The sequence below is a fragment of the Oryzias latipes genome, chromosome 9, assembly GCF_053564925.1.
Source record: "Oryzias latipes strain Hd-rR chromosome 9, Olatipes_Hd-rR_3.1".
NCBI lineage: Eukaryota > Metazoa > Chordata > Actinopteri > Beloniformes > Adrianichthyidae > Oryzias > Oryzias latipes.
Genome location: NC_136245.1, coordinates 22,456,566 through 22,479,403, shown reverse-complemented (window position 1 = coordinate 22,479,403; position 22,838 = coordinate 22,456,566). Strand labels below are relative to the sequence as shown.

Below are 22,838 nucleotides of genomic sequence, written 5' to 3'. Positions count from 1 at the left end.
TATGAGTGGGGCAGGCAAATGCAAACAATAGTTTCGTTCTGTCAAGAGAATGGGCATTGTCTGCCTGCTTTTCTGTCTTTCCTTTATTTTATGAAGTGTAGGAGTTTGTGTTGCAGGATTCTGAATGTTTTGAATGGGCAGAGCTCGGTGGAAACGGCTAGTCTGACTCTATTGTCTAGCCTGGGCTTGCTCTGGTTGGCCCTGGTGACCCTCAAACAAATGAGAAGTTGGGTTCAGCACCTCATTAGGCACCAGGAAGCAAGATTTTTCCTTTCAGTGGTAATCAGCAACAGCGATGGCAAGTAAACTGCCCAGCAAAAATGCTATGAAACTGAACCTGCAGTGCCGAGAGCAGGCAGGAGAGCCACATGGTTAAACAGCTTTAGCTGTAGTAACATCAGAAGTCATAAGTGGCCTAAGAAGCAAGAAACAAAAAGGGTGTAATTGAGAAAATAAATTCTTTAGAACGTAAACTCAAAAAGAGCAATGGATCAAACTATTTTGCAAGTAATGAGAGAGGAGGCCAAAGATAACCTATAACACATGGTTTAGGGTAAATTGAGAATACTCCAATTATTCACTCCCTCAAACATGATTTCCCTGTAAAAAGTTCTGGATATTTCTGAGATGACTGCATTTGAAGACAGTATGACACTGGAATTCTGAGACTGGAATATATAGACCCCATCGATGCATGTTCTTTCTAACATTTCAAAAACATTCCTTCACAGAGATGAGAGCACACACTTCAGCCTCCTTCCACTTGTACTGCACTTCAGTCTACATGGGGGAAGACTGCAAAGAGACGTGTGTGTGTCTGTGTGGGTGTGTGTGTGTGCATGTTCAAGAACATCCAAGAGACTTTTACTGCAGAGCTAAGCTCATATAGACGACTGCATTCAATTACAAAAGGGGCTCTGGGTGGGAAATCTTGCCCATGGTCCGTCCCTTCCAACAGCAGCTCTTCTCCCTCAGAAGATTCAGGATCCCCTCACCCACACTCCAGCTTTTGTACGAGGCACTAAGCCAGCTTTGGTATAAGAGCTGGTGCCTACCACACACCCCACTAACATACTTCTTCTCTGTTTTTCAACTGTAAATTCAAAACCACACAATCGAAAAGTCTATTTTTGAGACTAATACAAAATCTTGCAAGACTTTTTTTGGTGCTATATGCCACTGGATGCAAAAAAGGCAATAAAATGTCAAAAGATTTGCGTTTGAACGCTACAAAAATGCACGTCAATTTTATTTTAAAGTGAATTGGAGGAGGCAATCCTGAAATTGAACCCAATCAAGTGTTGCCAAAGCCAACAGCAACAAATCTACTTTTATAAGGACAGTTGAGGAACTCTAATGTCTTTAGAGGATAAACAATGGCCGGAGTGAGACTTTTGGTGCTTGGAGTCCTCTTGTGACAGTATCAGTGGACTGCAAGACACGTTTGTGAGAGTTCACACACAAGCACAAGATAACAGATGACTGGTTCAAGGGCTCTCTATCAGTCTGTTAGCCAGCAATAACATCATCATACTGCAACCCTGATTCGATCACAGTGGGGAAATGGTCTCAGTGCGGTTGGTCAAAGAAATGCGATCATGTGTTTGACCCGTTAAGCTCCTTGTTGATGTGGGCTCTAATCAGTGACTGAGTCAGAGCTCTTCATTAGTGAAACAGACACTGAAAGAGGCCAGAGGCAGTGCTGACATCAGCCATCTCTCTGCACTTTCCCCTTTTCCCCTCCTGCTCACAATTAAACAATGAGGTGATACGCTCACAAACGCTTCTCAGATCTTTGCTTTTGCTGGTCTTTCACCCCAAAGAAGAAAGAAATGAAACCACAGACTAAACCTTTTATTTTATTCTGCAGGAGTTAAAATTTGCTAAAAGCAATTATCCTAAAACCTAATCATAATATTGTTTATGTTTCAAATTTTGTAAAAAAATAATTTGTTTGTACAAGTGTACTTAAATTTGAACAGATCCAACAGTGAAAGCTTTTCATCTGATCGGCAATAACTTAACTTAACTTAGGTTAGCTTAGGGAAATGCGGCATGTTATGATTCGTCTTGCTTAAAGCTTTTTTTTTTTCATTTTGGCCTACACAGCATATTAAAGCTTTTTGATTATCTTTGTGTTTAAAGCACAACACATAGTGAATAGGACTGCTGACTTCTTCCATATTCAGAGAGGATGTGTGTTTGGTTTACTCGCTGCTGCATTATTAACTGTTGTGAACTTAACAGATGCTTGAACAGCGTATCAGGACCCAACACAGGCAGATTTCCAAAGTCAGACAGTTTTGCTACACATTCTTAACTTTGTGCACAGATAACAGTACAGCTGTGAACACCAGAGCACGCACACACACAAAAACACAAACACACACTAACTGCAGCACGCAGACGCAGCAGAGTGCAAAGTCTCGATTCATCTCTGTCTGTTCAATTAGCTGAGCTCAGCGCCACAGCATTGTTAATGACCAGGCACGAACAGCCAAGTGTGTCTGTTTGCCTCCACACCAGACAGACTCAAGTCTTCTGCTGCTGCCTTCAGATAAACACACTATCAGAGAAAACCAAACTCCAAAAAAAACAAGCCAGTGTGAGCAGAATGACCTGGCCTGGACTGATATGATCGCAACAATGAAAAAAAAAAACTTTTTCCCCTTCAGCATATTTTCTTTTTCATTTTCAAATCCAGATTTTGCATAAAATATATTAAAGAGAGAATATGTAAGAACTTCATTTCAAAAAGTTCCCAGATTAAAATGTTTGTAGGCATTAGGGGTCATTTTAAAAAATTGATACTTTCTACACAGTTTTTTTCTCTCAAAGTGCAGAACTTTGCCTATGAGCATACGTTGCATTTTGACAGTAATCTTACCCCATGAACACACCTCTCACGATTTAAAAAGCTTTCTAAGACTATTCATTACTTTGTAAATTCTTTTTGTTTTTATATTTAAGAATACACTTGTAATAAAAAAGGGTCATTCAAGAACCGGATTACATTTTGGCTTCAAAACTCTTGAAAAGTCGAAAAGTTGAGCTAAGACGAACAAAATCCTCACTTTTGCCCATTCTGAGATGAAAAATTAGCAAGCCCAAGCAGCCGGTCTGCGTCTGCACTTTTAAAGAATTGATGAGTTGTTGCAAAAAAACTTCCTTCAAATGAAACCTCTCCAGTTTTAAGGACCCTGAGGTGAGAGTACTGCGGGTCAAAGCCCCCCCCATGCACAAACCTCCCACCTCATCAGTCAAGTCTGACAGAGACAAAGCGGCTTGGCACAGGGCAAACCAACAGCATTCTACCAGCACCTCCCACACAACCACATCTCCAAAGATGACAGTAGTTGATCTCTTTCCTCTTCTAAACTTCATCAAAGCATTGATTTATGAACTTATGATAACCTTAGTTAGTCCTGTTATGTACTTTGTTTTGAAATACAGTTTCCACTGATAAGACTAGGGACGCCACAATTCTGGATTGAAAATATAACCGCATGTGACACCATTAAACTGAATTATGGGGAAAGTAAAACGTTTCATCCCCAGTGTGTTTGAAAGTGCTAAACAATTGTGCTAAATTTAAGAAAGATTTATTCTTCATGTTTTATTATATTACACAAGGCTTAGTATGAGCCGACGGAAAACTTCTTCTCCATTGTTAATGATTACCAAATAAAAAAAAAAAGGATTTTTCTGAATTAGTAGGTCTTGTTGTTTCGTAATACACAAGTCATATCAGACTGAAACATAACTGTGACCCAAATAAAATTTAAAAAATTTGAGGTTTGAACTTAATCGTGCATCTGTAATTAAGATGGATCTTTGGTTGAATGCTGTATAGCATTCAACCCTTTGTTGGTTGAATGCTGTAAAGCTGCTGTAAAGCATTCAACCCTTTGTTTTTCTGTTTCTCTTTATTGGTTGAATGCTGTAAAGCATTCAACCCTTTGTTTTCCTGTTTCTCTTTATTTATTATTATTGGTTGAATGCTATAAAGCATTCAACCCTTTGTTTTCCTGTTTCTCTTTATTTATTATTATTATTTATACTATCTTCCGCCGTTTTTTGACACTTAACTACTTCTACAATTTTTAACCGATTTTTACCATTCAACTTTTAAAATGTTCAGCTTTTTCAGCTTATTATTGCTATGACTTTTGGTACTTCTAATCCTTGTACTTTTTAAGATATTCCAGTTTTTCCGGGAATTTTTGCCCTATTAAAATGCATTGGGAAGTTATGATGCACGAGGCGTCCGGTTCGACACCCGGTTCGGACGCTTCAAAATTTTTTACCATTTTACTTTTAAAATGTTAAACTCTTTCAACTTATTACAGTTATTACTTTTGGTCATTCAAATCATTGAACTTTTTAAGATATTCCAGGATTTTCCAGGATTTTTTGCTCCATTAAAATACATAGAGAATCCTTGTGCTAAACTTCTTTTATAGGTTTTTACTTACTTTAACCATTGTATGAAACAGCTAGCTCATTCCTTTCCTTCAAATCTTCAAATTTTCATTAATTCAGCCATTTTTTAATAATTTCATGCCTTGTTTAACTGCTTTTACAATTTTTTTACCTCCAAATTTTTTTTTACCACCACTTTGGTCCTTCAAATCCTGCGACTTTTCAAAAGTGAAGGCTCATGGGAAAGTCTTGACTCCCAAACCATGAGTTAGGTGGCTGTTACGAGAAGTGACTATCATGTTTTTGCACCACATAAGTTAGTGGTTTAATGAAAATATAATGCTGTATCATTCAGCTAGCTAGCTGATGATCAATATATCTCTCCATTATACATGGATGTGTGTGCAAAGACTAATGGTGCATGCATAGTTGAGAGAATTGATCTTGAGGCTCAGCATTAGCCAGAATGTCTTCTTCTGCAGGACGTGACTCTACTTTAACTATCAAATGATTGGTGCTTTGGATTATAACATCAAGGTTTGAAGTCATTGTGGGATGGAGAATGATTGGCAGCCATATTGTGTTTGTCAAATCTGAAGCTTTTCTTTCTTTAAAAGAATATAACTTCAACATACTTGTAGCTAGAGACACCATTCAAACATTAAAATGATCACAAGGCTTTGGACAATAAAATACGTTTAGAAATCATTATGGGATGTCGACACAACCTAATGTTGGTGGCCTTTTTATGACAAAATCTGAAGCAAATATTGCAATAAACTTAATCCATGGCTGAAACTGAACAGATTGAAATTCACTGGATCTGGACATATAAGGAATGTGGGCGTGGTTAGCCAACAAACTTCGTTGCTAAGGACGTCCAAAGGTTTACTTTTTCCAATTTGTCTGAAACTGACGTCGATTTGTTCGTCATCCCATGCCGACCCAAACCTAAAATGGTTGCTATGGAGATAAAATTAATAGAAAAGCCGCCATTTTGAAAAAAGTGGATTTTCTGTCAACTTAGAACATGTAGCTTTTACCAATATGATACTCTTAAACAATTTGGTTTTTTGAGTCAGTTGATGATGCTGATGCTAGCACTTTTAGCCATATTAGCATCATCTTCAAATTTTCAACAGTACATCCATTTTTTCAACAATTTCAGCTTTAATGCTTAACTCCTTCTACAAACTTTGACCTATTTTAGCCATTCTACTATTACAATGTTCAACTTTTTCAGCTTATTCCTGCTAGGACTTTTGTACCTTTACCTTTTCAAGGTTTTTCCAGTACAGTTCAGCCATTTCTTCAGCTAATTCAGCTTTCATTCAGCACTACAGCATTCAACCCTGCATTTTCTTCTGGAAATGCAGCTCCTTCTAGTTGGTTGAATGCTGTAAAGCATTCAACCCTTTGTTTTCCTGTTTCTCTTTATTTGGTTGAATGCTGTAAAGCATTCAACCCTTTGTTTTCCTGTTTCTCTTTATTTATTTATGGTATCTTCCGCCGTTTTTTGGCACCTAACTCCTCCTACAGCTTTTATCCAATTTTAACCATTCAACTATTAAAACGTTCAGCTCTTTCAGCTTATTCCAGCTATGACTTTTGGTTTTTCAAATCCTTGTACTTTTTAAGATATTCCAGTTTTTCCGGGAATTTTTGCCCTATTAAAATGCATTGGGAAGTTATGGCGCAAGAGGTTCCCGGTTCGACCCCCCGTTCGGACACTTCAAATTTTTCTACCATCCAACTTAAAAAATGTTCAATTCTTTCAACTTATTACTGCTATTACTTTTGGACCTTTAAACCTTCAACTTTTAAAGAAATTCTAGGATTTTCCAGAATTACTGCTCCATTAAAATACATTGGGAATCCTTGTGTTTAACTTCTTTTACACTTCTTCACCTATTTTACTTTTGGTCTTTCAAATACTTGTACTTTTCCAGATATTCCAGGTTGTCCAGGATTTTTCCCACCATAGAAATACATAGGAACCCCCCCCCCCCCCTGCAGAAGCTCGCCGGTTCAAGACCCGGCTCATCAGCTTTTACAAAAATATATATTTTTTTTAGTTTGCTTTTCTTTTTAACTTTATTTATGGTCAACTTTGATTATTTCTTAATTTAAACCTTTTTTCCCACACAAATTATCACCGTTTAGACCAGGGGTCGGGAACCCTCGCGATCCAACTGGCTCTTTTGATGACCACATCTGGGTCGTAGACAAAGCGTTTCATCGGAGCGTTTCACCGGAGCGTGTCAGCGTGTTCTGTCGGTCCAGTTGTAAGAACGAGATGTCAAGACCTGCTTAGTTAACAAGATCCATCATTTATTTTCTTCTTCCGTTTTGTGATGACACTCTATAATAACACCACACAGCGGTGACTGTGTCGCCGGCGACAAGCGGAGCTGGCGAGCCAACAGTGGGAAGAAATGAAAAAGCTGACACGCAGACCAGTTGATCATCAAAACTTGAATCGCGCTTCCTGTCACACTGACTGCTAATTTGACACCGCAGATCCGAATGATGGCTACTTTGTCTGCAGTTTTCTAGTGACCCACATTATTTCAAGAGAGGATCATGCGGTGCGAAGCGATGCCCGGCGGTACCACGCGATCCGTGGCACGGGGCTTTTCGCAGCGCATCCGCGGCGGATCGCGCGGTGCCGGCAGCTTTCCACTGCTTAATGCGCTGCAAAAAGCCCCACGCCGCAGAAATACTTATCATTAATAGCAACAGCATCACAATGATATTAAGAAATAATACACAGACATTTTGTACTTTAAAATTGTTGAAATTACATAAAATTCACACATTCACTTAAACATATTGTATGGCTCTCATGTAATTACATTTAAAAATGTATGGTGTTCATGGCTCTCTCAGCCAAAAAGAATCCCGACCCCTGGTTGACACCTAAATCTGTGAAACCTTCTTTATGTTTTTGCATTATAAAGGTTATATGTCCTTATTGTATCACCCAAGCAATAGTACAGTGGTTTAAGAAGGGGGCTGCTGTTGCAGGGTAGCCAGTTTAAGACCTGGGTTCACCATCCTTTACAAAAAATTGTTTTACGTCTTTTGTTTTTGGTCATCTCAGCCATTTCATATCATTTCACAAACCTTTACAAAAAAAGACCAGGTTTCATTTGCCTATACCAAAATAATGTTTTTGTTATAGTGCTTTTTTTAAAACTTTATGTATGGTCAACTTTCATTATTACTTAATTTAAAACTTTTTTTATTATCAGTTTCATTTTTCTTCAGGAAAACACCAGTCAAACGTGCATTTTCTTTTCTTTTACTAAAGTTTCATCCACCATTTTTTGGTGTTTCAAACCTTTCAATAGGGATATTGTGGCTCCCTTCCCCAGCCTTCCCATGTCTTTCCGATGTTCCGATCAGCTTTCATTCAGCAGTACAGCATTCAACCCTGCATTTTCTTCTGGAAATGCAGACTTTCTAGTTATTATTATTGGTTGAATGCTGTAAAGAATTCAACCCTTTGTTTTCCTGTTTCTCTTTATTTATTGGTTGAATGCTGTAAAGCATTCAACCCTTTGTTTTCCTGTTTCTCTTTATTTATTATTCTTTACGCCTATCTTCCGCCGTTTTTCGCCGCTTAACTCCTTCTACAATTTTTAACCGATTGTAACCATTCAACTTTTAAAATGTTCAGCTCTTTGTGCTTATTTGTGCTATGACTTTTGGTTTTTCAAATCCTTTTACTTTTTAAGATATTCCAGGTTTTCCGGGAATTTTTGCTCCATTGAAATACATGGAAAATTTTTCGTGCAGAAGTTCACAGTTAAACTCCTACAATTTTTCACCTATTTTAACCGTTCGACTATGAAAATGTTCAGCTCTTTCATGTTATTCTAGCTATGGCATTTTGTTCTTCAAATCCTTGAACTTTTCCAGATATTCCCGGATATTCCCAGATTTTCCAATGTTTTTGCTCCATTGGCCACACCTTTGCTTCTTTAAACAATTGTAACTTTAACATTCTTTTGGCTAGAGACACCGTTCAAATATTGAAATGTTCACAAGGTTTTGGACTTCAACATAAGGCTCAAAATTATTATGGGATGGCAACACCACCTACAGTTTGGCGGCCATTTTGTGCCAAAATGTGAGGCAATTTTAAACTTCTTCAAACTTTCACCTATTTTTACTATTCTACTATTACAATGTTCAACCCTTTCATCTTATTCCTTTCAGCTATGACTTTTGGTCCTTCAAATCCTTGAACTTTTCCAGATATTCCTGGATATTCCCAGATTTTCCAATGTTTTTGCTCCATTGGCCACACCTTTGCTTCTTTAAACAATTGTAACTTTAACATTCTTTTGGCTAGAGACACCGTTCAAATATTGAAATGTTCACAAGGTTTTGGACTTCAACATAAGGTTCAAAATTATTATGGGATGGCAACACCACCTACAGTTTGGCGGCCATTTTGTGCCAAAATGTGAGGCAATTTTAAACTTCTTCAAACTTTCACCTATTTTTACCATTCTACTATTACAATGTTCAACCCTTTCATCTTATTCCTTTCAGCTATGACTTTTGGTCCTTCAAATCTTTGAACTTTTCAAGATATTCCCGGATATTCCCAGATTTTCCAATGTTTTTGCTCCATTGGCCACACCTTTGCTTCTTTAAACAATTGTAACTTTAACATTCTTTTGGCTAGAGACACCGTTCAAATATTGAAATGTTCACAAGGTTTTGGACTTCAACATAAGGTTCAAAATTATTATGGGATGGCAACACCACCTACAGTTTGGCGGCCATTTTGTGCCAAAATGTGAAGCAATTTTAAACTTCTTCAAACTTTCACGTATTTTAATCCTTCTACTATTACAATGTTCAACCCTTTCAGCTTATTCCTTTCAGCTACGACTTTTAGTCTTTCAAATCTTTGAACTTTTCAAGATATTCCCGGATATTCCCAGATTTTCCAATGTTTTTGCTCCATTGGCCACACCTTTGCTTCTTTAAACAATTGTAACTTTAACATTCTTTTGGCTAGAGACACCGTTCAAATATTGAAATGTTCACAAGGTTTTGGACTTCAACATAAGGCTCAAAATTATTATGGGATGGCAACACCACCTACAGTTTGGCGGCCATTTTGTGCCAAAATGTGAAGCAATTTTAAACTTCTTCAAACTTTCACGTATTTTAATCCTTCTACTATTACAATGTTCAACCCTTTCAGCTTATTCCTTTCAGCTACGACTTTTAGTCTTTCAAATCTTTGAACTTTTCAAGATATTCCAAGATTTTCAAGGATTTTCCAAGATTTTTGCTTCATTTAAATACATGGAGAATCCTTGAAAACCTTTGTTGCTTTCAAGCATTATAACTTTAACATGCTTTCAGCTAGAGGCACCGTTCAAACATTGAAATGCTCACAAGGCTTTGGACTTCAACATACATTTTGAAATTATTATGGGATGGCAACACAACCTACTGTTTGGTGGGCATTTTTTGACATCCCCAGGCGACCGAAACATAAAATGGTTGCTATGGAGATAAAATCAATAGGAAAGCCGCCATTTTGAAAAAAGTGGATTTTCTGTCAACTTAGAACATGTAGCTTTTACCAATATGATACTCTTAAACAATGTGGTTTTTTGAGTCAGTTGATGATGCTGATGCTAGCACTTTTAGCCATTTTAGCATCATCTTCAAATTTTCAACAGTACATCCATTTTTTCAACAATTTCAGCTTTCATGCTTAACTCCATCTACAAATTTTGACCTGTTTTGGTCAATCTACTTTTACAATGTTCAGCTTTTTCATCATATTTCTGCTTTCATTCAGCAATACAGCATTCAACCCTGCATTTTCTTTTGGAAATGCAGCTCCTTCTAGTTGGTTGAATGCTGTAAAGCATTCAACCCTTTGTTTTCCTGTTTCTCTTTATTTATTCTTTACGCCTATCTTCCGCCGTTTTTCGCCGCTTAACTCCTTCTACAATTTTTAACCGATTGTAACCATTCAACTTTTAAAATGTTCAGCTCTTTCTGCTTATTAGTGCTATGACTTTTGGTTTTTCAAATCCTTTTACTTTTTAAGATATTCCAGGTTTTCCGGGAATTTTTGCTCCATTGAAATACATGGAGAATTTTTCGTTCAGAAGTTCACAGTTAAACTCCTTCTACAATTTTTCACCTCTTTTAACCGTTCGACTATGAAAATGTTCAGCTCTTTCATCTTATTCTAGCTATGACATTTTGGTTCTTCAAATCCCTGAACTTTTCCATTTATTCCCGGATATTCCTGAATTTTCCAATGTTTTTGCTCCATTGGCCACACCTTTGCTTCTTTAAACAATTGTAACTTTAACATTCTTTTGGCTAGCGACACCGTTCAAATATTGAAATGTTCACAAGGTTTTGGACTTTAAGATAAGGTTCAAAATTATTATGGGATGGCAACACCACCTACAGTTTGGCGGCCATTTTGTGCCAAAATGTGAGGCAATTTTAAACTTCTTCAAACTTTCAACTATTTTTACCATTCTACTATTACAATGTTCAACCCTTTCATCTTATTCCTTTCAGCTATGACTTTTGGTCCTTCAAATCCTTGAACTTTTCCAGATATTCCCGGATATTCCCAGATTTTCCAATCTTTTTGCTCCATTGGCCACACCTTTGCTTCTTTAAACAATTGTAACTTTAACATTCTTTTGGCTAGAGACACCGTTCAAATATTGAAATGTTCACAAGGTTTTGGATTTCAACATAAGGTTTAAAAATTATTATGGGATGGCAACACCACCTACAGTTTGGCGGCCATTTTGTGCCAAAATGTGAGGCATTTTCAAACTTCTTCAAACTTTCACCTATTTTTACCATTCTACTATTACAATGTTCAACCCTTTCATCTTATTCCTTTCAGCTATGACTTTTGGTCCTTCAAATCTTTGAACTTTTCCAGATATTCCCGGATATTCCCAGATTTTCCAATGTTTTTGCTCCATTGGCCACACCTTTGCTTCTTTAAACAATTGTAACTTTAACATTCTTTTGGCTAGAGAAACCGTTCAAATATTGAAATGTTCACAAGGTTTTGGATTTCAACATAAGGTTTAAAAATGATTATGGGATGGCAACACCACCTACAGTTTGGCGGCCATTTTGTGCCAAAATGTGAGGCAATTTTAAACTTCTTCAAACTTTCACGTATTTTAATCCTTCTACTATTACAATGTTCAACCCTTTCAGCTTATTCCTTTCAGCTACGACTTTTAGTCTTTCAAATCTTTGAACTTTTCAAGATATTCCAAGATTTTCCAGGATTTTCCAAGATTTTTGCTTCATTTAAATACATGGAGAATCCTTGAAAACCTTTGTTGCTTTCAAGCATTATAACTTTAACAAGCTTTCAGCTAGAGGCACCGTTCAAACATTGAAATGCTCACAAGGCTTTGGACTTCAACATACGTTTTGAAATTATTATGGGATGGCAACACAACCTACTGTTTGGTGGGTATTTTTTGACAAAATCTGAAGCAAATGTTGCAATAAACTTCATCCATGGCTGGAACTGAACATATTGAAATTCACTGGATCTGGACATATAAGGAATGTGGGCGTGGTTAGCAAACAAAGCTCGTTGCTAAGGACGTCCAAAAGTTTACTTTTTCCGATTCATCTGAAACCGACGTTGATTTGTTCCTCATCTCCAGGCGACCCAAACATAAAATGGTTGCTATGGAGATAAAATCAATAGAAAAGCCGCCATTTTGAAAAAAGTGGATTTTCTGTCAACTTAGAACATGTAGCTTTTACCAACATGACACTCTTAAACAATGTGATTTTTTGAGTCAGTTGATGATGCTGATGCTAGCACTTTTAGCCATTTTAGCATCATCTTCAAATTTTCAACCGTACATCCATTTTTTCAACAATTTCAACTTTCATGCTTAACTCCGTCTACAAATTTTGATCCGTTTTGGTCATTCTACTTTTACAATGTTCACCTTTGACTTTTGGTGCTTTAATTTTTCAAAATATTCCAGGAAATTTCAGCCATTTTTTCAACAATTACAGCTTTCATGCTTAACTCCTTCTACAATGTTTGACCTATTTTAGACATTCTACTTTTACAATGTTCCGCTTTTTCATCATATTTCTGCTTTCATTCAGCAATACAGCATTCAACCCTGCATTTTCTTCTGGAAATGCAGCTCCTTCTAGTGTTACATTTGTTTTCCTCTTATGCTATCTTCCACCGTTTTTCGGCACTTAACTCCTTCTACAATTTTTAACCTATTAAAACCGTTCAGCTTTTAAAATGTTTAGCTCTTTCAGCTTATTACTGCTATGACTTTTGGTTTTTCAAATCCTTGTACTTTTTAAGATATTCCAGTTTTTCCGGGAATTTTTGCCCTATTAAAATGCATTGAGAAGTTATATACGAGCCTTATTAATTTATACCGGCTGCATTTCGTCATCACAAAAGTGATAGCTCAGTGGCTAAGTAAGCAGGTTTATAATACTGAGGTTCTGAGTTCGTTTCTGGCATCAGACTTTTTCTGCATGGTTTTTTACCTTGCCTTTCTTGATAAAATTCAGTTTGACTAATTCAATTAGATTTCGTTACATGGAAGAATTTTCTTTGAGTTGGGGTTACTCATAAGTTTTGACTTTTTATCCTTCAACTTTTAGGGATTTTCCAGGATTTTCCAGGACAGTTGAGCCATTTCATCCACAAATTCAGCTTTTTTTCAATCATGAAAACCTTTGCTACTTCCAACCATAACAGCTTCCACACAATTTTAGCTAGAGACACCATTCTAACGTTAAAATGATCAGAGCAGCTTAAGCACACGCACAAACACTCAATGTATGTTAGAAAAAACAGTGGGAGCAAATCTAAGTTAGTTTGGATGTATTTTTTATTTTCCTCCTCGTAGCTGGAAGCTGCAGTTCAAACATGTGCTCCGCAGCCATCTTGTGGACAAGCGTTGGGACCCGGGCCTTAGCCCCGCCCACGGCCGCTAAGGCTCATGGGAAAGTGTTGATTCCCAAACCATGAGTTAGGTGGCTGTTACGAGAAGTCACTATCATGTTTTTACACCAGATATGTTAGTGTCTAAATGGCAATAAAATGCTGTATCATTCAGTTTGCTAGCTGATGATCAAAATATCTCTCCATTATTCATGGATGAGTGTGCTAAGACTAACGGCACATTCATAGTTGAGAGAATTAATCATAAGGCTCAGCATTTGACAGGATGCTCCCTACTGGAGGAGGTGACTCCACTTTTACTGTCAAATCATCAGTGCTTTGGATTACAACATCAAGATTCGATGTCATTATGGGATGGAGACTGTTTGGCAGCCATTTTGTGTTTTTCAAATCTGAAACCATTGTTTCTTTAAACGAATATAACTTCAACATACTTGTAGCTAGAGACACCGTTCAAACATTAAAATGATCACAAGGATTTGGACGATAAAATACGTTGAGAAATCATTATGGGATGTCGACACAACCTACTGTTGGTGGACTTTTATGACAAAATCTGAAGCAAATATTGCAATAAACTTCATCCATGGCTGGAACTGAACATATTGAAATTCACTGGATCTGGACATATAAGGAATGTGGGCGTGGTTAGCAAACAAACTTCGTTGCTAAGGACGTCCAAAGGTTTACTTTTTCCAATTTGTCTGAAACTGACGTTGATTTGTTCGTCATCCCCAGGCGACCCAAACATAAAATGGTTGCTATGGAGATAAAATTAATAGAAAAGCCGCCATTTTGAAAAAAGTGGATTTTCTGTCAACTTAGACATGTAGCTTTTACCAATATGATATTCTCAAAAAAATTGTTTTTTTGAGTCAGTTGATGATGCTGATTCCAATGCTGGCACTTTAAGCCATTTTAGCATCATCTTCAAATTTTCAACAGTACCTCCATTTTTTCAACATTTCCAGCTTTCATGCTTAACTCCGTCTACAAATTTTGACCTGTTTTGGTCATTCTACTTTTACAATGTTCACCTTTGACTTGTGGTCCTTTAACTTTTCAAAATATTTCAGGATTTTGCAGGACAGTTCAACCATTTTTTTGAACAATTTCAGCTTTCATGCTTAACTCCTTCTACAATGTTTGACCTATTTTAGACATTCTACTTTTACAATGTTCAGCTTTTTCATCATATTTCTGCTTTCATTCAGCAATACAGCATTCAACCCTGCATTTTCTTCTGGAAATGCAGCTCCTTCTAGTGTTACATTTGTTTTCCTCTTATGCTATCTTCCGCCGTTTTTCGGCACTTAACTCCTTCTACAATTTTTAACCGATTTTTACCGTTCAACTTTTAAAATGTTCATCTCTTTCATCTTATTTCTGCTATGACTTTTGGTTTTTCAAATCCTTTTACTTTTTAAGATATTCCAGGTTTTCCGGGAATTTTTGCTCCATTGAAATACATGGAGAATTTTTCGTTCAGAAGTTCACAGTTAAACTCCTTCTACAATTTTTCACCTATTTTAACCGTTCGACTATGAAAATGTTCAGCTCTTTCATCTTATTCTAGCTATGACATTTTGGTCCTTGAAATCCCTGAACTTTTCCATTTATTCCCGGATATTCCTGGATTTTCCAATCTTTTTGCTCCATTGGCCACACCTCTGCTTCTTTAAACAATTGTAACTTTAACATTCTTTTGGCTAGAGACACCGTTCAAATATTGAAATGTTCACAAGGTTTTGGACTTCAACATAAGGCTCAAAATTATTATGGGATGGCAACACCACCTACAGTTTGGCGGCCATTTTGTGCCAAAATGTGAGGCAATTTTAAACTTCTTCAAACTTTCACCTATTTTAACCATTCTACTATTACAATGTTCAACCCTTTCATCTTATTCCTTTCAGCTATGACTTTTGGTCCTTCAAATCTTTGAACTTTTCCAGATATTCCCGGATATTCCCAGATTTTCCAATCTTTTTGCTCCATTGGCCACAACTTTGCTTCTTTAAACAATTGTAACTTTAACATTCTTTTGGCTAGAGACACCGTTCAAATATTGAAATGTTCACAAGGTTTTGGACTTCAACATAAGGTTCAAAATTATTATGGGATGGCAACACCACCTACAGTTTGGCGGCCATTTTGTGCCAAAATGTGAGGCAATTTTAAACTTCTTCAAACTTTCACCTATTTTTACCATTCTACTATTACAATGTTCAACCCTTTCAGCTTATTCCTTTCAGCTATGACTTTTGGTCCTTCAAATCCTTGAACTTTTCCAGATATTCCCGGATATTCCCAGATTTTCCAATCTTTTTGCTCCATTGGCCACACCTTTGCTTCTTTAAACAATTGTAACTTTAACATTCTTTTGGCTAGAGACACCGTTCAAATATTGAAATGTTCACAAGGTTTTGGACTTCAACATAAAGTTCAAAATTATTATGGGATGGCAACACCACCTACAGTTTGGCGGCCATTTTGTGCCAAAATGTGAGGCAATTTTAAACTTCTTCAAACTTTCACGTATTTTAATCCTTCTACTATTACAATGTTCAACCCTTTCAGCTTATTCCTTTCAGCTACGACTTTTAGTCTTTCAAATCTTTGAACTTTTCAAGATATTCCAAGATTTTCCAGGATTTTCCAAGATTTTTGCTTCATTTAAATACATGGAGAATCCTTGAAAACCTTTGTTGCTTTCAAGCATTATAACTTTAACAAGCTTTCAGCTAGAGGCACCGTTCAAACATTGAAATGCTCACAAGGCTTTGGACTTCAACATACGTTTTGAAATTATTATGGGATGGCAACACAACCTACTGTTTGGTGGGCATTTTTTGACAAAATCTGAAGCAAATGTTGCAATAAACTTCATCCATGGCTGGAACTGAACATATTGAAATTCACTGGATCTGGACATATAAGGAATGTGGGCGTGGTTAGCAAACAAAGCTCGTTGCTAAGGACGTCCAAAAGTTTACTTTTTCCGATTCATCTGAAACCGACGTTGATTTGTTCCTCATCTCCAGGCGACCCAAACATAAAATGGTTGCTATGGAGATAAAATCAATAGAAAAGCCGCCATTTTGAAAAGAGTGGATTTTCTATCAACTTAGAACATGTAGCTTTTACCAATATAATATTCTCAAACAACGTGTTTTTTGGAGTCAGTTGATGATGCTGATTCCAATGCTAGTACTTTTATCCATTTTAGCAACATCTTCAAATTTTCAACAATTCAGCCATTTTTTCAACAATTTCAGCTTTCATGCTTAAGTCCTACAAATTTTGACCTATTTCAGCCATTCTACTATTACAATCTTCAACTTTTTCAGCTTATTCCTGCTAGGACTTTTGCACCTTTAACTTTTCATGGTTCTTCCAGTACAGTTCAGCCATTTCTTCAGCTAATTCAGCTTTCATTCAGCAGTACAGCATTCAACCCTGCATTTTCTTCTGGAAATGCAGCTCCTTCTAGTGTTACATTTGTTTTCCTCTTATGCTATCTTCCGCCGTTTTTCGGCACTTAACTCCTTCTACAATTTTTAACCGATTTTTACCGTTCAACTTTTAAAATGTTCATCTCTTTCATCTTATTTCTGCTATGACTTTTGGTTTTTCAAATCCTTTTACTTTTTAAGATATTCCAGGTTTTCCGGGAATTTTTGCTCCATTGAAATACATGGAGAATTTTTCGTTCAGAAGTTCACAGTTAAACTCCTTCTACAATTTTTCACCTATTTTAACCGTTCGACTATGAAAATGTTCAGCTCTTTCATCTTATTCTAGCTATGACATTTTGGTCCTTGAAATCCCTGAACTTTTCCATTTATTCCCGGATATTCCTGGATTTTCCAATCTTTTTGCTCCATTGGCCACACCTCTGCTTCTTTAAACAATTGTAACTTTAACATTCTTTTGGCTAGAGACACCGTTCAAATATTGAAATGTTCACAAGGTTTTGGACTTCAACATAAGGCTCAAAATTATTATGGGATGGCAACACCACCTACAGTTTGGCGGCCATTTTGTGCCAAAATGTGAGGCAATTTTAAACTTCTTCAAACTTTCACCTATTTTAACCATTCTACTATTACAATGTTCAACCCTTTCATCTTATTCCTTTCAGCTATGACTTTTGGTCCTTCAAATCTTTGAACTTTTCCAGATATTCCCGGATATTCCCAGATTTTCCAATGTTTTTGCTCCATTGGCCACACCTTTGCTTCTTTAAACAATTGTAACTTTAACATTCTTTTGGCTAGAGACACCGTTCAAATATTGAAATGTTCACAAGGTTTTGGACTTCAACATAAGGTTCAAAATTATTATGGGATGGCAACACCACCTACAGTTTGGCGGCCATTTTGTGCCAAAATGTGAGGCAATTTTAAACTTCTTCAAACTTTCACGTATTTTAATCCTTCTACTATTACAATGTTCAACCTTTTCAGCTTATTCCTTTCAGCTACGACTTTTAGTCTTTCAAATCTTTGAACTTTTCAAGATATTCAAAGATTTTCCAGGATTTTCCAAGATTTTTGCTTCATTTAAATACATGGAGAATCCTTGAAAACCTTTGTTGCTTTCAAGCAATATAACTTTAACATGCTTTCAGCTAGAGGCACCGTTCAAACATTGAAATGCTCACAAGGCTTTGGACTTCAACATACGTTTTGAAATTATTATGGGATGGCAACACAACCTACTGTTTGGTGGGCATTTTTTGACAAAATCTGAAGGAAATGTTGCAATAAACTTCATCCATGGCTGGAACTGAACATATTGAAATTCACTGGATCTGGACATATAAGGAATGTGGGCGTGGTTAGCAAACAAAGCTCGTTGCTAAGGACGTCCAAAAGTTTACTTTTTCCGATTCATCTGAAACCGACGTTGATTTTTTCCTCATCTCCAGGCGACCCAAACATAAAATGGTTGCTATGGAGATAAAATCAATAGAAAAGCCGCCATTTTGAAAAAAGTGGATTTTCTGTCAACTTAGAACATGAAGCTTTTACCAACATGACACTCTTAAACAATGTGATTTTTTGAGTCAGTTGATGATGCTGATGCTAGCACTTTTAGCCATTTTAGCATCATCTTCAAATTTTCAACCGTACATCCATTTTTTCAACAATTTCAACTTTCATGCTTAACTCCGTCTACAAATTTTGATCCGTTTTGGTCATTCTACTTTTACAATGTTCACCTTTGACTTTTGGTGCTTTCATTTTTCAAAATATTCCAGGAAATTTCAGCCATTTTTTCAACAATTACAGCTTTCATGCTTAACTCCTTCTACAATGTTTGACCTATTTTAGACATTCTACTTTTACAATGTTCAGCTTTTTCATCATATTTCTGCTTTCATTCAGCAATACAGCATTCAACCCTGCATTTTCTTCTGGAAATGCAGCTCCTTCTAGTTTTTTTTATTCTTTACGCCTATCTTCCGCCGTTTTTCGCCGCTTAACTCCTTCTACAATTTTTAACCGATTGTAACCATTCAACTTTTAAAATGTTCAGCTCTTTCTGCTTATTTGTGCTATGACTTTTGGTTTTTCAAATCCTTTTACTTTTTAAAATATTCCAGGTTTTCCGGAAATTTTTGCTCCATTGAAATACATGGAGAATTTTTCGTTCAGAAGTTCACAGTTAAACTCCTTCTACAATTTTTCACCTATTTAAACCGTTCGACTATGAAAATGTTCAGCTCTTTCATCTTATTCTAGCTATGACATTTTGGTCCTTCAAATCCCTTAACTTTTCCATTTATTCCCGGATATTCCTGAATTTTCCAATGTTTTTGCTCCATTGGCCACACCTCTGCTTCTTTAAACAATTGTAACTTTAACATTCTTTTGGCTAGAGACACCGTTCAAATATTGAAATGTTCACAAGGTTTTGGACTTCAACATAAGGCTCAAAATTATTATGGGATGGCAACACCACCTACAGTTTGGCGGCCATTTTGTGCCAAAATGTGAGGCAATTTTAAACTTCTTCAAACTTTCACCTATTTTTACCATTCTACTATTACAATTTTCAACCCTTTCATCTTATTCCTTTCAGCTATGACTTTTGGTCCTTTAAATCTTTGAACTTTTCCAGATATTCCCGGATATTCCCAGATTTTCCAATGTTTTTGCTCCATTGGCCACACCTTTGCTTCTTTAAACAATTGTAACTTTAACATTCTTTTGGCTAGAGACACCGTTCAAATATTGAAATGTTCACAAGGTTTTGGAATTCAACATAAGGTTCAAAATTATTATGGGATGGGAACACCACCTACAGTTTGGCGGCCATTTTGTGCCAAAATGTGAGGCAATTTTAAACTTCTTCAAACTTTCACGTATTTTAATCCTTCTACTATTACAATGTTCAACCTTTTCAGCTTATTCCTTTCAGCTACGACTTTTAGTCTTTCAAATCTTTGAACTTTTCAAGATATTCCAAGATTTTCCAGGATTTTCCAAGATTTTTGCTTCATTTAAATACATGGAGAATCCTTGAAAACCTTTGTTGCTTTCAAGCATTATAACTTTAACATGCTTTCAGCTAGAGGCACCGTTCAAACATTGAAATGCTTACAAGGCTTTGGACTTCAACATACGTTTTGAAATTATTATGGGATGGCAACACAACCTACTGTTTGGCGGCCATTTTGTGCCTAAACGTGAGGCGTTTTTAAACTTCAGTTTTTAACCATTTTACTATTGAAATGTTCAACTCTTATAGCTTATTCCTTTAAGTTATGAACTTTGGTCTTTCATATCCTTGAAATTTTCAAGATATTCCAGGAAATTCCAGGATTTTACAGGAGCTGTGCTCCATTTAAATACAAGCATAATCCTTGAAAACCTTTGTTTACTTTAACCATTGTAACTTCAACATGCTTTCAGCTAGAGACACCGTTCAAACATTGAAATTTTCACAAGGCTTTTTATTTCAGCATTGGTTTTGAACTTATTATGGGATGGCAACACTACCTACGGTTTAAATGCCATTTTGTGCCAAAATGTGAGGCAATTTTAAACTCCTTCAAACTTTCACCTATTTTTACCATTCTACTATTTCAATGTTCAACTCTTTCAGCTTTGGGCTATAAAATACGGTTAGAAATCATTATGGGATGTCGACACAACCTACTGTTTGGTGGCCATTATATGACAAAATATGAAGCAAATATTGCAATAAACTTCATCCATGGCTGGAACAGAACATATTAAAATTCACTGGATCTGGACATATAAGGAATGTGGGCGTGGTTAGCAAACAAACTTCGTTGCTAAGGACGTCCAAAGGTTTACTTTTTCCGATTTGTCTGAAACTGACGTCGATTTGTTCGTCATCCCCAGGCGACCCAAACGTAAAATGGTTGCTATGGAGATAAAATTAATAGAAAGCCGCAATTTTGAAAAAAGTGGATTTTCTATCAACTTAGAACATGTAGCTTTTACCAATATGATACTCTCAAACAATGTGTTTTTTGAGTCAGTTGATAATGCTGATTCCAATGCTAGCACTTTTAGCCATATTAGCATTATCTTTACATATTCAACAGTTCAGCCATTTTTTAACAATTTCAGATTTAATGCTTATCTCCTTCTACAAACTTTGACCTATTTTAACCATTCTACTATTACAATGTTCAACTTTTTCATCTTATTCCTGCTAGGACTTTTGCACCTTTAACTTTTCAAGGTTTTTCCAGAACAGTTAAGCCATTTCTTCAGCTAATTCAGCTTTCATTCAGCAGTACAGCATTCAACCCTGCATTTTCTTCTTGAAATGCAGCTTCTTCTAGTTATTATAGTATCTTCCGCCGTTTTTTGGCGTTTAACTACTTCTACAATTTTTAACCTATTTTAACCATTCTACTATTAAAATGTTCATCTCTTTCATCTTATTTCTGCTATGACTTTTGGTTTTTCAAATCCTTTTACTTTTTAAGATATTCCAGGTTTTCCGGGAATTTTTGCTCCATTGAAATACATGGAGAATTTTTCGTTCAGAAGTTCACAGTTAAACTCCTTTTACAATTTTTCACCTATTTTAACCGTTCGACTATGAAAATGTTCAGCTCTTTCATCTTATTCTAGCTATGACATTTTGGTCCTTCAAATCTTTGAACTTTTCCAGATATTCCCGGATATTCCCAGATTTTCCAATCTTTTTGCTCCATTGGCCACACCTTTGCTTCTTTAAACAATTGTAACTTTAACATTCTTTTGGCTAGAGGCACTGTTCAAACATTGAAATGCTCACAAGGCTTTGGACTTCAACATACGTTTTGAAATTATTATGGGATGGCAACACAACCTACTGTTTGGTGGCCATTTTTTGACAAAATCTGAAGCAAATGTTGCAATAAACTTCATCCATGGCTGGAACTGAACATATTGAAATTCACTGGATCTGGACATATAAGGAATGTGGGCGTGGTTAGCAAACAAAGCTCGTTGCTAAGGACGTCCAATAGTTGACTTTTTCCGATTCATCTGAAACCGACGTTGATTTGTTCCTCATCTCCAGGCGACCCAAACGTAAAATGGTTGCTATGGAGATAAAATTAATAGAAAGCCGCCATTTTGAAAAAAATGGATTTTCTATCAACTTAGAACATGTAGGTTTTACCAATATGATACTCTCAAACAATGTGTTTTTTGGATATAGTTGATGATGCTGATTCCAATGCTAGCACTTTTAGCCATTTTAGCAACATTTTTAAATTTTCAACAGTTCAGCCATTTTTTCAACAACATAAGCTTTCATGCTTAACTCCTTCTACATTTTTGACCTATTTTAGCCATTGTACTATTACAAAGTTCAACTTTTTCAGCTTATTCTTTCTATGACTTTTGATACTTTAGTTTTTCAAGATTTTCAAGCAAAGTTGAGCCATTTCTTCAGCAAATTCAGCTTTCATTCAGCAGTACAGCATTCAACCCTGCATTTTCTTCTGGAAATGCAGCTCTTTCTAGTTGGTTGAATGCTATAAAGCATTCAACCCTTTGTTTTCCTGTTTCTCTTTATTGGTTGAATGCTGTAAAGCATTCAACCCTTTGTTTTCCTGTTTCTCTTTATTTATTATAGTATCTTCCGCCGTTTTTTGGCGTTTAACTCCTTCTACAATTTTTAACCGATTTTAACCATTCAACTTTTAAAATGTTCAGCTCTTTCATCTTATTTCTGCTATGACTTTTGGTTTTTCAAATCCTTTTACTTTTTAAGATATTCCAGGTTTTCCGGGAATTTTTGCTCCATTGAAATACATGGAGAATTTTTCGTTCAGAAGTTCACAGTTAAACTCCTTCTACAATTTTTCACCTATTTTAACCGTTCCACTATGAAAATGTCCAGCTCTTTCATATTATTCTAGCTATGACATTTTGGTCCT

The 22,838-nt window shown here is 36.2% G+C and overlaps 1 protein-coding gene across 4 annotated transcripts in view; it reads right to left on the bottom strand.

The window, feature by feature from the left end:
• Nucleotides 1-22,838, bottom strand: part of emid1 (EMI domain containing 1) — a 141,665-nt gene that overhangs the window by 17,252 nt on the left and 101,575 nt on the right. The gene's annotated exons all lie outside the window — the stretch shown is intronic.